A 17,485-nucleotide genomic window follows, 5' to 3' on the forward strand; every position below is an offset into this window, starting at 1 on the left:
AAGTCTCCCACTATTATTGTGTGGGGCTTAATGTATGACTTAAGCTTTAGAAGTATTTCTTTTATATATGAGTGTGTCCTTATATTTGGGACATATGTGGGGTGCTCTGTAAGCTTCTTGTATCTTCAGAGGCGTATCTTTCTTTAGGTTGGGAAAGTTTTCTTCTATGATTTTGTTAAATATATTTTCTGTGCTTTTTATACCTATTTTTATACCTATTATCCTTAAGTTTTTCCTTTTCATGGTGTCCTATATTTCCTGGATATTTTGGGTTAAGCTTTTGTTAGATTTAATGTTTTCTTTAACTGACAGGTCTATTTCCTCTTTTGTATCTTCAGCACTTGAGATTCTCCCTTCCATCTCTTGTGTTCTGCTGTTCATGTTTGCATTTGTTGTTCCTGATCTCATGATTTCTGTTTCTATAATTCCCTCAGTTTGTGTTTTCTTTATTCTCTCTATTTCAGTTTTTAAGTCTTGAATAGTTTCTTTCATATGTTCGATTGCTTTTCCTTTCTGTAAAGGATTTGCTGATGTCTTCCAATGTTTTTGTCTTTTCCTCCTTTTCTTTGAGGGAATTTCTCATTTCCTCTTTAAGAGTTTCAAACATTCTTCTGAAGTTATTTTTAGGTCAATTTATTCTGCTTCACCTATATTTGGTTGTTCAAGTCTTGCTGTTGTAGGGTCTTTAGGTTTTACTGGTGTTGTGTTGCTCTTTTTGGTTTTTTTTTTTGTGTGTGTGTGTGTTCTTACCTTTTCTGCTCATCTTTTCCTCTAAAAGATGTGGTTGGGGCTATTTGAGATTCTGTTGATTAATCTTCTAGGTGCCACTGAACCCAAAGTTCAGATGGTTGTTCCTCATGGTATAGTCAGTGCCACAGTTCTAGTTACCTTGTCAGTTACTCCGTGTTCCTGGAAATAGCTCAGCACACCTAGGCCCTGCTCTGCTCCCTTGGAGTTTGCTGTCTCAGACCTACTTTTGCCTAGGTTAGCAGCTTTGACCTGTTTCTGTAAATCCTGGTCTGGGTCCCCTCCTGCAGAAGTCCCTGGCTTGGAGTTGATCCTCAAAGGTCTCTGGTTCCAGTCTACTCCCTTGGAGTTCCCAGGCTCAGGTTGCCCAGAATGGCAGAGGAGCTGGCTCAGACTTACTCCCTCAGAGGTCCCAGACTCAAGCTCAGATCTGCAGAGGTTTCATGTTCCTGCCTATTTCTTTTGATGTCCCAGACCAATGCCCACACCCACAGAGGTCTTGGCTCAGGCCTCCTCCCTCTGAGGTCCCAGACTCACATCTGGCCCCATAGTGATCTCTCGTTCCTGCCTAGTTCCTCTGAGGTCCCAGATTCACACCCAGACTAGCAGAGGTCCTGGCTCAGGCCTAGTTCCTCCAGGGTCCTAGACCAATGCTCAGACCCACAGGGTAGACCCTAACAGTCTACTCCATTGAAGGTCCCAGATTCACATTTGGACCCTCAGCAGTCTCTGGCTCTGGCTCACTCACTCAGAAGTTACTCCCCTGAACCTGTTCTGGTGGAGTTCACTGTTTCCAGTCTGCTCTGGACCAGGTTGCTGGCTCAATCCTGGTCTGCCAGTCCCTTAAAACATTTTTAATAAGACAGCCCTTTCCTAGGCATAGAAAGGCATTTCTGTATGTAACAGGACTATACCTGGTGGTTAATAACATATTTCTCCTCAATTCAAATATGATTTACATTGGGCACAAATGTCAACACATATGCATTATATGGCCTGGGAGAAAATAGTATGAAATATCTATAAAAATAATATGCAAGAATCCACAATACTAAATATGTTCTGGAAACCTGATGAGACAGGAATGAAATACCTTGTGGGCCCATATCAACCCAGACTTGCTTCACTAAATAGTATAAATGTTCCCCAGAAAGATTTGGTCATCTGGCAGAAGCATCTAACAACAGAAGAGGATGATGTTTGCTTTAAGGAAATAAAGACAGATTGAAATACATGTTCAGCAAACTTCTGTTGATGCTAACAATTCAGGCCAAGATGAAGACAATATCAAGTCACTTCAAATGCTTCCTGAAACAAGAATCAAAGCACAGTATGTTCGTGTCACCAATCACCGGTCCTGGGCTCATTTGTACTACCCGAGTAGAAATCTATGGGCTTGTGAGAAGCCTTCCAGTACTATCTATTCTCTGAGTGTCCAAGACCTTAGAACTAAATTCTCAGTAGATGCTTGCAGACTTAAACTCTGAAAGCTATGCTTCTATTTCTGCAGATGTCAGAAGACATAACTGGGGACCCTAGGATACAGCCTCATTGCTCTGGGCTGTGAACAAGCAGTCACAGGTACCATCTAGCAAACACAGTCTCACAGCATTTATCAGTTCTCATTGTTCAGGCACATAGGAGCTCTGTCTTATTACCTGAGCAATAGGAAGTCATGGGAAAGAGTTAAACACAGATCAATATTTTCTCCCTGTTCATTAGTTGCCTAATACTACTGTTTTATTAGGACCGTCATAAATCATTCATTTTGTGTACTAAGGAAGAAAACTAAGAGTGGATCTACAGTTAAAAAAATAAACTAACAATAAAGTAAATTGTATTTTATGGAAGACTTTATTTTTAGTGTAAAATAATTTCTGTCTCACAAAAGTACAAAATACCTGCATGATGACAATAATAGAATAAAAGCATGCTTGATGAGTGCTATGGAATTTTTATTGTGTTTATGGGATGTAATATAATTTATTGTCATGTACTGATTATTTCTTTCTCATAGCTCTAATTTTTTTTTACAAAATACCTTCTTTTTCACCACATATTCCCCAGGCATTGTGTTTTACATGTTGTAAGCATCACTACCTATTTCACCCTGAATCTTTGCACTCTGGGAAGAGTTAGATTGGGAGCAGCAGCTCTGGCTGTGTTTAGTATTATGAAGCACATAATACTGCAGTAAGTAAGAATGGATGGGGTCTCAAAGAGTGCATAGAGCTTTTCTAGCATTGCAGCTTACAGAGAAATTAGCTGTTACTTTCTGAACAATTAATTGTAGGGAGTTAGGCTTAGTGTAACATGCATCAACTCTATCGCAGGTGATGCAGGTGTAGCTACAGAACAAGACAAACTTTGCCATTGCCACAGCTCTTGTATCCTAGTGGAGAGCATGAACAACAGCAATTGAGTAACTATTGAAAAAAAAAAAAAAAACACTAGTTAGTTATGAGACCAGGGGATAAGAGAATTGCCACAATTGGGTCAAGATTAACATATGATCAGAACGTGAGATCTCTCACAAGCAGTATAACCTGAGGCTTTTCTTTTTACCTGAACAGCGGTATTTGATCAGAGAATTAAAGGAAATGAGGGAGCAAGACTGTGACTATTTACCGGGAAGGTTCACGCAGTTGAGGAAATGGGAAGTGGTCCTGACAACTTCATTTGATGTCTTTGGTGTCAGGAAGGAAACTAGATAATAGTGAAAAGAATAACTGTAAACAGAGAATAAAACAGTTCAAGATCACAGAGAACTGTAGAAACCACAACAGGAACTTTAAATCTTATTCCAAAACATGCCATAATGCAATAGATGTCTTGCAGCAGAAGATTGCTATGATCCATTTTATTTATATAACCCTATTGAGGAATAATTTCCATACTAAATTTTGAAGTAATTAAAATGTGCAGTACATGTTGCTGTTTGAATAAAGAATGACCCTGTAGGCTCATGTATTTGAAAATTTGGTCTCCAGTGATGGCACTGTTTGGGAGGGCATAAAACTTTTAGTAAAATAAATGTTACATCGCTTTGAAGCATTTAAGATTTTTAGTGGCATTATAAGTAAATATGTTATTAATATTAAAAGGTTTATTCTTAGCAGACTACCTCTGTGACAAGTGCTAGTTTGTTTGCTTGGAACGACCGTAGATCAGTCTTTCTGAATCTGGACTAATTAGATTTATTGTTGTTCAGTAGCCAACTTAAACTAAAGCAGTCATTTGCACTTTTGATTCTTAGTTGATGGGCTTTTGAGTAGCATTGCTCCCCAACTCTGTCAGCTGCTGACAGTAATTTCCCAATGGTCTTTGGTGTACCTATCCTGAATGTGCTCATTAACCAAAACATCATCATCATCGTAGAAGTGAATGGATTTGCATGCCCTGTTACCTTTTATGTAAAGAAAGGATATCAGTTATCCTAAATGGCTGTTTTCATACATGTTTCAAAGTGTATTATCTATTCATTTTACATAGGAATAGTAGACTTGTACATATTACATATTTCATAGTTTGATTTGACTTCAGCATATCATTATCATCTTAATTACTATATAGAAACACATAAAAAATAATCATGCTTATCTCTGTGAAAGAGATAATTTGACCAGGTTGTTGGTGGTTACCTATAATCTCAGCATCCAGGGAGCTGAGACTGGAGCATCACTCTAAGTTTGAGAGAGTCCTAGACTCATAGAAAAACTGTATCAATTATAAGAAAAATAAAATTTTTGAAGTTACTCTGACCAGATTAATGTCATAAATTGAGCATGATGACCAGAAACAAATAAACAATAAATACTAAACTCAAATAAGTATACATCAGGTACTCAGTTTTGTTTTCTCATTTTTGTTTTAGTTAAATGGAGTCACACTGATCAAATTTGCAAGGTCCTGCGCAATCTATTGTCAAGTAAAAAGTCATCATAAAAATAAGATTTTTGTCCTCAGTGACAACTTCCTGGGAACTAGTCATATAATAGACAAATCTTCTGGTGATAAACCATAATTTTCTAATACTGCCTCGTTCCAAAACATCAGTATCTGGATGAAAGTGTATATCCATCTTCTTGTGTACTGTAGTGAAAAATTCTATACTTTACATTTTTTACCTCTTCTATATACGCATGGCTTCCAGGCATGCCAATATTCTAACATGTGGGAGAGATTCCTCTCCACAGTAAGCCATACTGCTTATATAACTTTGGGGAGGGACCTTGTAAATCTTGTATATTTTAGGAATTTCCTGAGCCTTGTGAGTTTTTGACTTCTTATGTCTTGTTAATTTTGTTTCCCAACAGAGACTTGTAAGTTCTGTTTACTTCCTGAGACTTCTAAGTTCTCTTTGCCTCTTAAAGCTTAGGGAGCCTCCTTCCTTTTTTCAGGAGAGAATGTTTCATTTCAGCAGAAATTGCTATATAACAGTAATGTGGGTACTACCAGAAAATCCTGGAATTATGTTCTCATCCACAGTTAAGCTTGTGTGTTGATTTGTTCAACTAGAAAAATCTTAAGTCAAACTAGAAAGTGTGTTCTCAGGTATAAAATTGCATCTTATTTCTTTATGCATTATTGACAGAGGGAAGACTCAGAAAAGGGTTGCATAATGAAGCAGAAAAACAGAAGTTACTCACAGTAATAGAATCAAAGTAGTTGCCTCCTGTTCCCATTTCAATGTGGCTCTTCCACAAGTGCAGAAAGAAAAAATAAATTTAAATCTATATGGATCAACTTTTTTCTAAATATGAGGGTTTTTTTAATTAACAAACTCTTTAATGTAAAGGACATATTGTCTAATTTCTACCCAAATAAATTTTCTGATACCAAATTGGAGAGATAATTTATATATTATGCATATGCCATTAGGTTTTTAGAATTTTGTAAATCTTTTCCAAAACTTAATAAACAAACTAGAAGCCGGGCGGTGGTGGCGCACGCCTTTAATCCCAGCACTCGGGAGGCAGAGGCAGGCGGATCTCTGTGAGTTCGAGACCAGCCTGGTCTACAAGAGTTAGTTCTAGGACAGGCTCCAAAACCACAGAGAAACCCTGTCTCAAAAAACAAAAAAACAAAACAAAACCAATAAACAAACTAGACTGAATTTTTCCTGACATCTTCAAGAAATATGTGGTCATTAAGGTGTTTTACTAGCACAAAAGATAAAAAATATTAATGACAACATCCCACCAAGTGGCAGACTTTAAATTATTGATGTCTAATATTCAACCTGCTTTGCAAATATATCCTCACTCCTAAGGCTATAGAAGAAAACAATGTCATTTATACCAAAACAGTTTTGAATGTTTGAAAATTACCAGAGTATCTTAAATAGTTTTAGACTGCAGTTAATGAATAAAAGGAGAACACATCTTCAAAATCACTTTCTAAGTTATTAACTTGATTTAAAAAGATAGTATGCATGAATAATAATAATCATTAATGATAATAATAATAAGGAGCAAAAATACTAAAGATTTATGGGATTTTCTCCATCTGCAACTAGAAAGAAACTGAAGGCTTTTCCCAATTAAATAACTTGAGAAACCTAGTCAGTTTAGATAGATATATCAATACAGGTGGAAAATATAAATGATAGTACAGTATGCTTGTCTTAGAGTTTCTGTTGCTGTGATGAAACACTATGACCACAACAACTCTTATAAAGGGAAACATTTCCTTGAATGGCTCACAATTTCAGAGGTTTAGTCTGTTATCATCATGGCAGGACATGATGGCATGCGGTCAGCCATAGAGATGGAGAAGGAGCTGAGAGTTCTTCCATCTTTGTCCTGCAGGCAACAGGAAGTGGTCTGAGTCTGGGCTGGGTGTGGCTTGAGCTTATATGAGACCTCAAAGCCCACCTCCACAGTGACAGGCTTCTACCAACAAGACCATGCCTGCTACAACAGAACCAGACTTCTAATAGAGCCACTCTCTATGAGTTTATGGAGGTTTAATGACATTCAAATTACTACAATCCTGTTGGCTGAAACAGTCCTAACTAACACCCACCATCTTGACCTAGAAAAGGAGTATATCCTAAGACACAGATGTGATCAAAGCATCATGGCAATACTGGGACTGCAAGCTACAGATATTGGTAGGGTGGTTAATTATTGTTAACTAGTATCCACCATTTTTAGCCTTCTATGGAGACTTTGCCTGGGTAGAATGAGATGGGAATCCTGGAGGCGTATAACCTCTGATGAGATTCTTCACTATGTGACAGAGCGTGGCAGGGCTCTGAAGAGGTGTATAGAAGACACCTGGCATACCTGTGAAAGTACAGCTTCAGAGTCAAATGGGCACACAACACCTTTAATTATTACTGGCACCCAGATGCTCAGGTAGAAAAGTGAAGACAAATGGCGAAATGTTAAAGACTCACAGGGAAAAGGCCGTAAAAAGGAATGGATATCTACGTGTTGTTCTTGGAAGAAGAAAGCATTTTAACAATAGTACTTGTCAGTAGATTTTTCTCTAGGTAATCTTAACTATCCACTCCCTTTCCCCCAAACTACACCATATTCCGGGAAGTGACTGACTCTAATTTATTTAATTATCTCTCTCTATTGTTTAGCATTTGGCCTGAATGGGTTTTGGGTTTTGTTTTGTCAACTTGATTTAAGCTAGAGTCATTTGTGAGGAAATGCCCCCACCAGATTGCCCTGTGGGCAAAGCCTGTAGGGCATTTCCTTGATTGATGACAGACATGGGAGGGCCCAGCCTCATGTGGGTGGTACCTCCCTGAACAAGTGTGTCCTCTGTGGTTAAAGAAAGCAAACCAATCAGGCCATAAGGATCAAGCCAATAAAATGTATTCCTCCACAGCTTCTGCTTCAGTTCCTGACTTGAGTTCCTGCCCTGAATTCCTTCAGGGATTATGACCTGAAGGTTCTAAAATGACACAAACCCTTTCCTTCCCACACTGCATTTAGTTATATACTGTTTTTTTTTTCACAGCAATAGAAACCCAAAGAGAGCACTGTTCTCTCTGTTAATTAGAAGAGAAAAGCAAAACTTTTTGATGGGTCGGTGAGATGCCTTTGAACAGGAAGGGACGTGCTCCCAGGCCTAACAACCTGAACACATGGAGTGGGAAAGTGAGAGGCTCTGCCTGCAAACTGCCCTCTCATTTCACACACAAAGCATGGTGTGCATGTGTGCACATGCCACACACTCCCGTGCATGCACACACACACTCCCACATACATTTCTTTTTATTAAAATGTTGTTCCAATATAGGTTCATGAACTAAGTAGAAAAGTTTCCACAAAATTGAAACCAACTGACATCTCTAAACCCACCAGAAGTCGGCCTCGACGAGTGGGAGGAAACTGCCCACTGGGTTAGGCACTGCTGCAGGAGGGAAATGTACCTACCCTGTCAAAGAACTTTCCCTTTTCAAGAGCAAGCTTCAGGAGCACAAGAGGCAGGGAAGACGCCCAGGGGAAACACCCAGCATTTCCTTTCAGCCTTGCACCTTGCCTGCGGTGCCTCCTGTTGAGAAAGCTTGGAAAAGAGTCAGGTGACACACCCTTGTTGAGGTGCCCAGAGTTCCAGTCACAGAACAGAATCTGAGATGATGAAGATTTCAAACTTTGAGACATAAACATTTAGCATACCTCTTTTACCAGGAGTATTGCTGCTTCTATTCAAATAGAGCTTTAAATAAAACATAAGTTCTTCAGTGATGCTACTGCATAAAGTGGTAGTTTGAATCTTACATCTTGCCAGGTTGTTTTCCAATAAGACTGCAAAAGGAAAATCACGGTGCTCAACATTCTTTCCTTCTGTGCTCACCAGCAAGCGATGATTCCTTTCAAATCTCCCTTCAATAGGACAATGTTTCTTCAAGTGACATCGTCCTGATTGCTGCGGTTCTAATTGTGTTCTCATGTGTGCAATGAGCAGCATTCCTTATTTCTGTGAATTTCCATTCTAGCATGTGATTGTTTTCCTGTTGAGTTTCTTCCCCTTGCCTTTTTCTTTGCGTGCGTATATCCATGTATGGGGGGAGGGCAAGAGACAGCTCAGAGGTGAACAGCACTTGCTCTGGCAGAGGACCCAGGTTCGGTTTCCACCACCGAGACCTGTACCATCAACACCCAGGGATCCAGCGCCATCTTCTGGCTTCTCTGAGAACCTATACATTTTCCAGACAAAATGTTTAATAGCTTTTGGGTCCCATCTTAGCTGTGTCATTTTTTTTTCTCATCATAAAACTCCTTACAGTTTAGACCTATTTCAGATTCCCTTGTTTCTAATACTTTTAACATCATTCCATCAGGAGCCTGACTTTTTTTTGATACATCCTACTCCTATGTCAACTTTATAAAATTTATAAGTTATAAAACTATCTTTCCATCAGAGACTAGCTCTGTGCTCTCATCTGCTCAGAACGTGATTGTGAGCCTCAGTAAGCTTTATTTTACGGTTCATGTCCTTTAAGCTTTTATGCTTTTGTTATTAAATAGGTTCCTAATCATCAATCACATTTTTGGATATTTACTGGGAAGCCATTCCTATTGACTTTGTAGTATCTCCATAAAGAAGACACGAAAGGTCATTGTGGTGAGTAAAATGATAATTTCCCTCTGTGATGATGGGACAGGGTGTGGTTCAACTTGACAGGAGATACTCCCCCACTTACTATTTTTTTTTTTTTTTTTTTTTTTTTTTTTTTTTTGGTTTTTCGAGACAGGGTTTCTCTGTGGCTTTGGAACCTGTCCTGGCACTAGCTCTTGTAGACCAGGCTGGTCTCGAACTCACAGAGATCCGCCTGCCTCTGCCTCCCGAGTGCTGGGATTAAAGGCATGCGCCACCACCGCCCGGCTCCCCACTTACTTTTTCAAGCATCTTTAGCATCTGGAATTTGGCTCTGGCTTCTCTGACTTTCTGTTGATTGTGACAACAGTACTAAGATCAGGGCAAAAGGAAAGAGCAAGAAGAACTTACATGGCACGTATATGTGATAGGAAGGAAGCAACAATTGCTAGATCTGTCCACATCTGATTTAGAAGAATCTGTTTTAGTCAGCCTGAAGCAGAAGACTAGAAAGATGACCTCCCTGGGAAGGAACGTGCCCCATGACTATTCTGTCCATCCAGGATGGGTAGAGTACATTTTAGGAGACTTTGTCTGGTGTCTGGGCCCCACACTGGGATCTCATTAACCACAATAATTTGCTTTAGCTATGGACACTTGAGCTGTAGCACCATCAATAAGAGAAAATTGGGGTTTTGCTTCTCTTTCAGAATTTCTCTACCAAATGTTCTATTTTCTTGCTTTTGTTTCCTAGAAACTCTGAGAAAACTGGATAATAAGAAAAGTAGCCTCCCTCACAGAAAGGAGTTGTTTCGTACATGGCATTCCAACATTTCACTGTTTAGGATTTTGCTTAATGTTGGTTTTTTAAAACATTGTCTTTTAAGACTTTTTATATTTTTATTTTGAATTTTATATTTATATTGAATTTTAAAACTTTTTATATTTTACTTAAAATTACATTTGCTTTCTAATATGATGTATCAAATATCTTTTCAACATTTAGTTATAGAACTTTGCATCTTTCAATGTGTTGGGGTAACACATGTTGACATTCTATGATAAAAAAATACTTGGAGTGAGTCCATTCGTTTTATTCTGTGGAAATTATGATAATACATCAAAGATTTACAATAACATTTAAATATATGTTAATATTTTCAAAACATTTTTGTGTTTTGTACTCATAAATGAAAACAGAGAACAATTGTCTTGTCTCTTCTTTATGTCTTTGTGGGTATTGTCTCAAACTGTTTGACAATTCATTTATAAAATATAAATCACATCAATCAGGGAAATGTAGGCTTCTCTGACATGATTTTTATAAGTGAAATTTAAATTGGTTTTCTTCCAAAACAAAATATCTTAGCCATACAATCATCATGTCCTTATCTGGGGATGGATAATTTTTACTTAACTTCTCAGCTTTTCTGGGTTAACAGCTTTTTATACTCTCTTCTTCTTCTTCACATCAATTCCTATGAATTTTTGAAATATGAGCGGCGGGGCTGCGTCCCCAACACCCCGGCCGCTTGGCTAGCTCATGCCCGAAATAACAACACACAAACTGTATTCATTTAAAGAACTGCTTGGCCCATGAACTCTAGCCCTTACAGGCTAATTCTCGCACCTGGACTAGCCCATTTCTAATGATGTTTGTAAGCACCCCAAGGTGCGCTTACCGGGAAGATTCTAGCCTCCATCCATCGTTGCGTCTACCCAGGAGAGCTGAGCATGGCGTCTCTGCTCCAGCAGAGCTGTCGGGTCTCTCTGGGAGCAGAGCAGAGTCTGACCTCACTTCCTCTTCCGCCCAGCATCCTATTCTGTTTTCTCCTCCCACCAATGCTTTAACCTATCAGGGCCAAGCAGTTTCTTTATTGCTCAGCCAATGAAATCAACAGATTGATGACACTCCCACATCAATGAATTTTATTTTTGACAGCATCATTTACTTCCTTCCATTTGCAGAGTTGTTAGAATGATGTTTCCTTAGTCATCTTGTAGTTTTTCTTATCTTTTCTCATCTACGGTTATGCTTCCTTTTTGTCTTTATTACACTTTACTCTCTCCCTTATCATGTTGAATAAGAAAATTTTCTGTTCTCTGATTATTTATTAAGTGATTGTCTCAAGGAAAGAATCTCTTCTATCTGTCTGGAATTTATCAGCATAAATTTTTTTATTGTATTTTTATATTCTTTCTGTCATATCATTGAATACTGACAATGTTTACAATAATTGTAAAGTTCATTTTTATTCATATAGTGTGTGTCTATGTATGTGTATACCATGTGTCTGGGGAGGTCTGTGGAGGCCAGAGGAAGTTCTTGAATCTACCTAGAGCTAGAGTTACAGGGACTTGTGAGTTGAGGGATATGGATGCAGGAAACCTAATTCAGGTCTTGGAAGAACAGCATGCACTTTTAACTGCTGAGTCATCTCAACAGTCCCTACAATAACAAATATTTATCTGAATACAGTTTTTAATGTTTTTCAAATGTGTGATTGAAAAGTTTCTGCACCTCAATAAGCATCTCCACTAACCCAATAATCCAGATCAGACCAAATCAAACTGAGTTAGAAAAAAGCCCAGGTTTAATGGATACCAATGCTCTCGGGTAGCCTTCTAGGCCCCAAAGATGAGACTGGGAAAGAAAGACTAGAAAACCATGTGTTTGTTCTTTGGGAGCCAGGGCAGTTTAAATACCCTGTGGGAGTGGTCTTGAGCATCTCTGGGGAGGGGTCATCATTTGGTGTGCTTTCTCAGAGAGGGTGTCTGGACTGAGGCAACTCCCAGGGGAGGAGGCTTGGGGTGAAATTTCCACCCAAACAGTGATGATTTATAAAGCTACATTCTAGAGAGTTATTTTTACTTTGGGCCTAATATTCTTTGAATGAATGTAATTCATTTTTAGGTAGTTAAGAGTTGTCATCTTGTGCCAGGCAATAGTAGTATATGCCTTTATTCCTAGCACTTGGAGGCAGAGGCAGGCAGATCTCTGTGAGTTCGAGGCCAGCGTGGTCTACAGGACAGGTTTCAAAGCTACAAAGAGAAAACCCTGCCTCAAAAAAAAAAAAAAAAAAAAAAAAAAGTGGTCATCTTGTAAAAGTGAAAGTTAGCCTGTGAGCCCAACTTGCCCATGGACAAGGAAACTTACTGGAGTGCTGGGAGATGTAGTTCTTGAAGAAAAGACCACATGTTTTGACTCTGCTAAACAAAGTTTGTTTGAACCAACTACACCAGATGTGTTTGATCACATATAGGTGAGAGGAACACAGATAGTAAACACATCAGGATGTTTGCCTGCCCTTGATTGAACACAATGGGAAGTGCAATGAACTATGGGTTTTGCCTTTTTAAGCCCCGCAAAGCATGATTTGTGATTATTCCCAAGAATCCCGGAATGGGCCTGACCAGAGTACACCATTAAAGTTTGATTCAAATTTGTTTTAACTTGTGAAACCAGTCTTTCTCTTGCAAATCTCAGGATTAACAATCTCCTAAATTTGTGTTTCTCATTTTATTAGATAAAAGTCAAATGAAGAGTTCTGTAAGCCTCTGCAATGCTTAAGGTCAAATAACTTTTAATGCCCCAATGACATTTACTGTTTTTCCTTTGCTGGAAGACATTTTATGAATCTATCACTAAAAATTTCTTTGCGCTATTGAGTGTGTCAGAGCTCTGACTAATTTTCCTTATTTTTGTCTACAAGTCACAATTTTAAATGTTTATTTTATTACAAGTTTTAGCTCCCTTTGTAAAAATAGAGTACTAAATTCCTCGATACCCTTCCAGCTTACTTTGTTTCTTTCCTTTCTCATTCACTGTTGATCCTTACTCTTGAGGGAGGCTGGGAGGAAAAACAGCACATCACTGACTCCGTGAGAGCAACTCAGTCTGCCTTCTTTGTGCTTCAGTGCTAAATCTCCCTTTAAAACACATCTACTTATTTACTATGTCTGTGCCTTAGCTAGGGTTTCTACCACTGTGACGAGACAACATGGCCATGGCAACTGTTAAAGCGAAAGCATTTATTTGAGGCTGGCTTACAGTTTCAGAGCTGCAGTCCAGGATCATCACAGTGAGATGCTTGGCAGCATGCAGGCAGATGTGATGCTGGACGAGGAGCTGAGAGTTCTGCATCTTGATCTGTGAGCAACGGGAAGTGAACTGTCCCACACTGGACATAGCTTATGCATGTAAGACCTCAAAGCCTGACCCACAGTGAGACACCTTCCTCTAACAAGGCCACACCAACTACAATAAGGCCATACTTCCTAAATATGCCATTCCCTTTGGAGACCATTTTCTTTCAAACTACCAGCGTGTGTGTGTGTTGTGCATGCATGTGTGTGTGTGTGCATGTGTGTGGGCGCATGTGTGTGTATGCATGTGTGTATGCATGTGTATGTGAATGTGTGTGTATGCATTGTGTGTGTGCATGTGTGTGTATGCATGTGTGTGTGCATGTGTGTGGGCGCATGCTTATGTTGCCATGGCATATGTATATGGAGGTCAGAAAACAACTTGTGGGTTTGACTTCTCTCCTACCATGTGGGTTCCAGGGAGCAAACTCAGATCTTCAGCCTTGGTGGGAAGCACCTTTAGCCTGTGAACCATCTCATAAGCACTAATGTACATTTTAAACAAAATTTCTAAAGTCTCCTCTCTGACATTTTCCCATATATAGGACAGTGGGTAAAGTGCTTGTACAAACGTGGAAGCCTGAGTTTGGATCCTCAGCACTCACTTAAAGAATTGGACCTTAGCCAGCTGTCCCCATTACCGATCTGCCTTGTGGCAACAGGGGCAGGGGAGAAGTGCCCCCTCCACCCATCAATGTCAGAGGCAGGTGGGAGAGATGGCTCTGTGGTCACAAGAACCATCCCTGACCCCCACCAGTTACAGCACTGGTTACCACCAGTTACAGTTATCCTAACAGGCCCTGTACCTCAACAGGGCAGCACAATAGAGTCAACATGGTTATCTCAGATGGGGGTGAGCTAGCCCTGAAATTGTGACCCTGGGAGAGATGTCCCAATCTCCCATCTGGCAGACTGAGCTTATATCTACCCAGGCCCGGACCCAGGGTTATGACTTGACTGGCCCCAACATCCACTCCACGTATGGTCTGTTGGAGCACGTGAAGGGAGCTGACCTGCAGACCCAAAGCTGCATAACACAGGACACCAGTGGAATACCCAGGAAGAGTCCTGGTGGAGGCCCGGCATCTAAAGTATAGTGGAGACCAGAGGCCTCGAACCAGACCAATTACTCTTTGCAATGAAGACTTGCAAACAGAGATGTATGGACTAAAGGTTATACGGTGTGACTTATTGAGTCACATTGCAGCTTTCATGACACAATTTTTAATTCCTTCCCTTTTTTTACTCATTTTGTTTTCTTCATTTTTTATCCTTTTTTTTTTTTTAATTCAGCGGGGAGGGCAGGGGTAAAGGGCAGAAGTGATGGAACAGGAAATGAATGGGATCAAAAGTATGTGATGTGAAAAACACATAGATTAAATTCATTTTATATTTAAAAATGTGGGCCTATTGTTACCTAACTGTAATTCCATCGCTGGGGATGGAGACAGAGACAGGCAGATCCCAGCGGCTTCCTAAATGATCACTGTAACTGAACAGCAAGCCCCAGATTCCATGATGGGAACCATTTCAAAGAAGGTGAAGAGCTTCAGAGAAGACACCCAAACTCCACCTTTGGCTTCGTCATGTACACACTTAGATGAGCACACACTTGGACACACACATACATATGCATCATATACAAATCCTACCATGCTTAGCAAGATTAAATTCAAAGCTGAAAAAAAATAAAATGGTCCAAAAAAAAAGAAAATTTAGTATAGTAATGACAAAACTAATAATATCAGATATATTCATGGCCAGCTAAAATTAGATACTTTTTGAAAATCTTAAAAATAAGACTTTGAAACTCTGAGTTTTTCTCTGTGTGCTGGAAATGATATTAAGATCCAACATTACTCTTCAACGATCCTACACTTTTCATATAAACTAAACAGAAACTGTTGTTGGCTCCAAGTTCTCCCAGCCTAAAAGTCACTGGAACTTGAGTGGCAGTGAGATGCATTAGGATGGAGACAGCTTATGTTTGATCTAACACAAAGTATATAACCTGATCATAGTGAGGAATGACAACCATATTGGCTAATCCACAAAAATGAATATGTTATTCAATAGTAATGGAACAAGCCACTCAGTTAATTAACAACAAACAGGAGAGATTGCTCTGGAAGTTTTTCAGGACAGAAAGTTCCTCTGGTGCTTTCCTTCCAAAGCAAGAAACCAACATCCCTTGGGTAAATAAAACTTCACTTTTTTTCTTTTATTTTTGAGATTATAAATACATCATTTCTCCCTTCATTTTTCCGTCCTCCAAACCCTGTCATACACCTCTCCTTGTTCTCTTTGAAATTCATGCTTTTTTCATTAACTATTGTTCCATGAATATATTCACACATATATTCATAAATATAGCCTCATCAGTCTGTATAATGCTACCATATGTACATTTTAGAGGTGTTCATTTGGTAAGGCCACATTGCAGAAGAGGGGTTGGAAAGATTGGAAGAGTCAGAGAACCGGAGACTTTGCTGTGAGATTGTGCCTCTTAGTAATGCCAGAAGCCACCCTCCTAAACTCCCATCAACATGACCACATAAACACGAGCTGAACAAGAACAGACATGGTAAAGTGGATGGGGGAAGCCTGGGAAGGTTAAATTCTATCAAAGAATTACAGACAACTGCGAATGCTAAGCATGGGAGAAATAGTCTTTCCCAGGGAAGAGCACACTTGTTGGCTATCCAGTTGTTTGTATTTCTTAAATTTTACATGCCAGAACATAATCCATCCAAACATTAAAAGACAGAGAAACCAAGATGTTGGTGGGGGGAAATTGTGACTCCATAAATGGGTGGGAACTCTTCTAAGTACTTCTTCCACCTGTGAACAACAGAAATACACATCCACCAGTGTCAAACATCCACTCTAACTAATGCCAATATGCCAGCATCCATCTGATGTAAGGACCCATGTTACATTTCATTTTCAATTCTTCTTGGTTCACGGTGCATCAGTACATTTACCACGCCTTAACCACACTCTTAAATGCCACATGGATGAAAAATGGGCAAGCAAAATAACCACTATCACTACTACGAGCATTCCCCCGAAACCTATTATTTTGTATGGTTTATTTTCTGCTGTTTCACACAATAATGTGTCAAAACTCTGAATTTCATTGAGAGAGGAAGATGGATTGATTTTGTTAACTAGTGTCTGGGAGAAGACTTGAGCTGTCAGGAGCAAAGTGCCATTCTCCATCACCAGAAGAGCTAATCAGGGAAACACAGCAGCTAATGTGGGCAGCAAGCACATTCATCTCAGGCTGGATCCCAGGCTGTTATTAGGTGTGACTAATCACATCTTCGTGACGCGTCTCATTCTGTAATAACATGCCCCTGGGTGACATCAGTGCTTACAGGAGATGGATGTCACATGATCTGTGTAGAACACAGCACCAGTTTGCAAGGCCTGTTTCTCCACAACAGCACATCTGCCACCACAAGTCTTTATAGGAAATTTCAGGGATACAGCATTTGCCTGGGGCCATCCAGTGGTGCTGGAAAGCTGACCAGTGGCCCTAACCTCAAGCAGAACGATTCTCCCTCCTCCCGTAACAATCAGCTGCCAAATTCCTATGTGTTGGGGCCTGGAGAGCACCTCCCTCATCTATGCAGAACTTTTGGTTGGTTTGTTCTTCTGTGGGTAACACAGATGCTGCGAGGTCCCGAGACAGCATTAAGTTGAGTACTGTGTGCACACTGCATGCATGTCTGTAAACTCTGGTTTTCTGCTCAGTTATCCTCCGACAGGTAATTAGAAGAAGTGAAATAGCAAACAGACAACAGTCAGAAGTGCAGCATCACCCCTGACTTAGATCCTGTGTCTTTAGTTCCATGGGAAAGAATCGCCTGCCTTCATACTAGGAAGCTGAACTCCTTAGGGTCACTTTTTACTTTAAAATTTCATAGTATAAAAAATGCCCTTCAAAAGCACTCTTGGAACACCATCTCTTCTAAACTACAAATTGTTTAAGAGGAAGAGCAGGGTATAGATTTTTAAGACATTT

General features: G+C 39.6%; 1 protein-coding gene across 1 annotated transcript in view; it reads left to right on the forward strand.

The window, feature by feature from the left end:
• The window catches only part of Marchf1 (membrane associated ring-CH-type finger 1), a 447,397-nt gene that overhangs the window by 254,539 nt on the left and 175,373 nt on the right, over positions 1-17,485 (forward strand). The gene's annotated exons all lie outside the window — the stretch shown is intronic.

This window comes from Alexandromys fortis, unplaced genomic scaffold, assembly GCF_014885135.2.
Source record: "Alexandromys fortis isolate MF-2015 unplaced genomic scaffold, M_Fortis_MF-2015_v1.1 scaffold_110, whole genome shotgun sequence".
NCBI lineage: Eukaryota > Metazoa > Chordata > Mammalia > Rodentia > Cricetidae > Alexandromys > Alexandromys fortis.